This window comes from Chaetura pelagica, unplaced genomic scaffold (genome assembly GCF_000747805.2).
Source record: "Chaetura pelagica isolate M959 unplaced genomic scaffold, ChaPel_1.0 scaffold302, whole genome shotgun sequence".
NCBI lineage: Eukaryota > Metazoa > Chordata > Aves > Apodiformes > Apodidae > Chaetura > Chaetura pelagica.
Genome location: NW_009952561.1, coordinates 1671974 through 1677066, shown reverse-complemented (window position 1 = coordinate 1677066; position 5093 = coordinate 1671974).

Genomic DNA, 5093 nt, shown 5'->3' with positions numbered 1-5093 from the left:
GGCGGTCCTGAGGGGCCGGGTTTGGTACCAGCCGCGCTGCTGGGGGGGGGCAGCCCCTGCCCGGGGGTCGGACCCCCCGCCCGCTGCGAGGAGATGGTCCCTGTCCCGGCTGGGCCACCCCGGGCCCACTGCGGGGGTCCGAGGTGACCGGCGTCCGCGGTGCGAGCGGTCCAGCCCCCTGCCAGGCGTTAGGGCATTTTCCCGACGGAGATTTTCCTGAGTGCTGCATCCAGCTGTGAGCTGGATGTCACAGCTGGGCGAGGGCAGCCCCTGCGCCGGGCGGTCTGTGGACACCCGAGGTGCTTTTACTGACTGGACTTGGTGTAGGCGTCCCCGCAGCCCAGGGTGGGAAAGGAGCGCCCAGGGCTGCGGGATGCAAGCACGGATGTCTGCAGATGCAGGAAAACAAGGGGTTTCTCTCTCTTGTTCGGGAAGTTTGGAGAACTTCCCAAGTCAGCACTGCTCAGACAACAAAAGCACGTCTCCAGGGAGGCAGCTGAGCCCTGGGGGCTGGGGCTGCTGTCCCTGGGGACAGCCCTGACCCGGACCACTGCAGCACCAGCGGGAAACCGGCTGCTGCCTGCACGGCTGCTCGGGGGGTCGGTCTGTGCATCTCCGTGGGGCTGCCTGACCCCACGTGTTGCGCTGGGTCATCCCTAGGTCTGAGAGCCTAAGCAGAAGCTGCCCCTTATGCAGCACGAGTGGGTGACTGATGTTCAGGGCTGCGCGGAAGATCTCCAGCAAATGACCCTTGAGCAGCCTGAATGGCTGGTGATCCATATCCATTGATTAGTGATACCAGACCTGGGCCCCTCGGTTCCTGGTGTTAAACACGCTCTGACTGCTGCCCTTTGGGCAGCCACATGCCCCATTTGCCCTCCTCTGATGTTGGGGTGACCTTAGCTTGCAGTATTGGATGAAAAACAAGGTTTGCAGAACCTTGAGGAGACAGTTAAAAATCACCAATTGTGATTTTCAGCATGAGATTGTGCTTCTGGCTCTCATGAGCACATGCAATCTGTCTGCAAAACACAACCAACCAGCTCTGTGAGGAGAGGTGAGCTTGGGGGAGCAGGGGAATGCTGCTGAGCAGAGGGGTTTCAGCTTTGGGGCTTTTGTCTTTCCACAGGAGAGTGCCAGTGACCTGGAGCATCTCCTGCTACTTCTTGCACTGTGCTGCGGGGTGGGGAATGGCAGGGACTTGATAAACAATATTGTGAGAGGTATTTTGATAAAGGTTGCTAGACAGTGACTCATCTACTGTAGGAAGGGACAGGAGGGAGGGGCAGCAAAGGAGCTTTCTAGAGTAAAAATGGGTCTTTCCCCTGATTTTATCAGAAACAGAAGGACAGGAATCCTTTATTACTCCCAGAGAGGTGTGGACCTATCTATTGTAAACCTCCTAATCCCAGTGCCCTGCACCTGCTCTGGCATCTCCCTCATCCCTTTCCCTGGGAGGATTCTGCCCTCTGGCCACATGCTGGAGTAGGATTGATTTCCAGCCCTCCCCACCTCACCAGTGGATTTTATCTGGTCATTCATAGTCACTTCAAGCCACTCCAAATCATTAATTGTTGTCTGTACATAGCAGTTCACAGGGCATTTCTGTGAACTGGCCCACCTGGGTGTGCTTGTCTTAGAAGTCACTTCCCTTGACTCTGGGTTGCACTTTCTTCACTTTCCTCCCACATCCAGCCTTCCTGCCTCAGGCTTTTCTGCCCTGCTCTGCCCTCTCCTGTGCTGAGAAGGCCAAAGGAAGAGAAGTGCTGCTGCCTTTCCTGTTTCCCAGGCGTGCTGTGGAGCACATGCTGCACCCCTACCAGGCCTCCCCAGCTATTTACAGCACTAACCCTTCTTGAGAAGGTGCTGTCTGGCTTTGGAGATGTTCTGCTGATATTAGCCTGGGTCTGGTTTATTTGCTGCTTCCAGTTTGCAAAGGAATCTGTGCGGCCAGTTGGCTCTTGCTGACTGAGCACCTTACTCCTGGTGAGCAGCCCAGCTTTCCTTCTCTGAGGCTTTATGGCTCGAGGTATGGCTCTGCACCAGCTAACTCCCCCTCTTCATGCCTGGAGGTTTACCTGGGAACAGTGATGGGGCTACCAGAAGCCTGTCAGAAACTGCTGCAGGGTCTGGGACGGGGTCCTGGGGCTGGGTCTGGCTCCCTGGTGCTGTCGGGTCTGGGTGTCTCACTTTATCTGGGTTAGGCTCCCAAGGAAAGAGGTGTGACTCGAGATCCAGAATTGGTTGGAGAGATCAGAACTGGGCCAATTTCTAGGCCAAAACGGGGGCGCTGGTGTTCCCAAGTGTGGGTTTGGGTACAGAAACAGATGAAGGTCAAGGCTCCCACCTTCCTCCATTGCACAGGTGCCTTCCTTCCCTGAGCTCCCTGAGGGACTGTTGGGGAGGTAGCAGGACATATGGAAGCTTCACTATTCCTTACAAAGTGTGAAAAAGGCCCCTTACTGAAAAGTGCAGGACATGTGTAGTGCAGGAATAGCTGCAGCTTCAGGAATCTGGGGAGAGGGAGGCTTTCCCCCCACTCCAGGCCGCATTCTCATCTGCAGGGAGCCTTGACTGGCTTTGCATCCATGGAGGAAAGGTTCTCCAGAGCCAGACTTCCCTGTGGTGCTGCTGTGACTGTCAGGCAGCTTATGGATGAGGCTGGGGAGACCCTGGGTGAACGGGGTGCTGCACCTTTGTCTCTTTGCTTCAGGTCTCCTGTAATTCCTTGGGTACTTTTCTGGCACTACATTTGATGTCACCTGCTCTCCAGGGAAGGATGTGCTACACGTTCCTTTCCAGACTTGCTGGGGTGGCAGAGGGGGCAGCCTGGGCAGCAGGTCCTGGGGCACCCTTGTCGCTGTGAGCTGCCAAAGGCTCCCTCTGCCCTGGCCAGGTTGCATGCCCAGTGGCATCCTGCTCCCTTCTGCAGCATTCCTGAGTGGCTCAGTTAAGTGGGTGCTCATCTATAGGCATGTACATGGCCAAGTTAAAAAAGTTAGGAGGAATTAAATATGTATTTTTCTTGGCTGTGGCTTTTGTGGAAGCTGTGTATAGGAAAACAAAGGGTTTTCTAGGGTCACTCATGCTCTGCTGATGGCTGCTCAGCCTGGCTTTTGCACAAGAGCATTTGGGTCCTTGCATTTCTGGTCACCTTGCCACAGACACAGGCGGTGATTTCTGAGTTCCCTGCCTTTGCACCTTGTTCTGCTGACAGCTGCATTTCTCCTCAGCTTGGAGGTGTGAACGTTTCTACCTGCCACCACCTTCTGCTCCTGCAGAGCAGGAGATGGCATTTGCAGGGAACGGGGAGGGGCAGCCATGCCATCCAATTCTTCATTTATTAATTAGAAAGAAATAAAGTTGCAAAGAGATCAGATTTTGAAAAAGACCCAGAGTTCCAAAATGCTCCCAGAGGATAGATCTCTAATTGCTCTTTAATTGCATTAGAGTTTAATTTGTTGTTGTTTTTACTGTAATGCTCCCATTTTTCTCCACAGTTTGCTTTGTTCCATTAACTAGAAACGGCTAGAGATGAATATTCTTAATATTAAAACTTGCCTCTTGTGCCATGCTTGACAGCTTTTAGGGCTTTAATGTGCTGGCAGGGGACACTGGTGGCTTTGCCCACTTGGCTGCCAGGCCCTGGGTGCAGGGGGAACTCGCTCAGGGTCCACCCTGTGACACGTCCTGCCCACGTGTGTAGGATCTGGAGAGGTGCTGTGGGACTTTGCAGATACGGTGACACCAAATCAGAGGTATTTCAGGCTGTGAGCATGGCAGGGTGTGTGACCCCAGGGGTGGTCCTGCAGGTGCTGTGCAGGTGGTTGCTGCCAGCGCAGCACCACGGGTGCAGGGGCAGATGCAGAGTGCAGGGGAGGGGCATGTGGCAGGAGGGAGATGCTTGTGCTGGTTGTGATGCTGCAGGAGGGGTTTATGCTTGAGCTGGGCATCACTTTCAGGGTGAGGGGGTGGGTGTAGGTGGGCAGTGAGGGCACCATGTCCCACCTGGGCTGTACATTGGCTCCAGCCCTGTCACCTCTCAGCACCTGCGGGATGAGAGGACAATGAAGGCAAGGGGTGGTTGCTGTGGTTGCTCTGGTCTCTGTCCTCCTTCCAGGACACAACAAAAAGCTGAGCAGAGCTCGCCCCAGAGCAGCTCACGGGCAGCAGCACTTCAAAGGGCTCGTTTAATCCATTTCTCCAGAGCACAGAGGGGGAGCAGGTCTGGAAATGCAGCTGGGAAGCTTCAAAAGGGGCTTTCAGGAGCTTCATTTGAAAAGCCATAGGGGAGAATAAATTGCTCCTCTTAATTCCAAAGCAGAAATATATTTATTTTGCCTGTTTAAAGGGAAAATGGAGTAGAGGATGTAGTTAAGCTTGGACCTGCTTCTTGCCAGTACCTGTTTGTTGATGAAACAGATCTTCAAGGTGGGAGAGTATAAATAAACCTTTTCAGTATATTAGTCTCTGCACTTGAAGCCCTGGATGTGTCACCTGTCTCCCTCTTTGATCTACTTGCTTATGTATCATGTACATATTACATGTGTGTGTATCACACAGAGTCCCTGAACAAGGCCCTGGCTGCCCACGAGCTGGGTGTGATGGAGCTGCATGCCTGGTGCTCAAAAAGCATCTCTCGGCACTGTGAGATGCAGGAAACTTCACTGTGAGCTTAAAACTGCTCCCAAATTTGATCCAGCTGCTTAAAAACAGTGGGTGGACTTGGTGGCAAAGTGAGACATTGGTATTTAAAGTTGTCTTGAGGGATACAGCCACAGACATGACACCCAGCAGCTAGCTGTGCATACGAGGCACACACTGGTTTCAAAGCTACGTAAAGGAAATTGGAAAAGCTCCAAGTGCTGGATCTGCAGCACCCGGACTGCCTTGTCAGAGACCCCAGGAGCACCATGGAATCGAACACCCACTGCTTATGAAGCCATAAATTAATCATTTAAAACCCTCTTGTATGAGATATTGTGCAAGCTCCTCTATTATTTGAAATATAATAAGAGCATGTGAGCTGGCAGTGTTAGTAAGAGAGGAGACTGGTGTGGCCTCTGTGCCCTGCAGAGGTGTCAGGGTGGGTC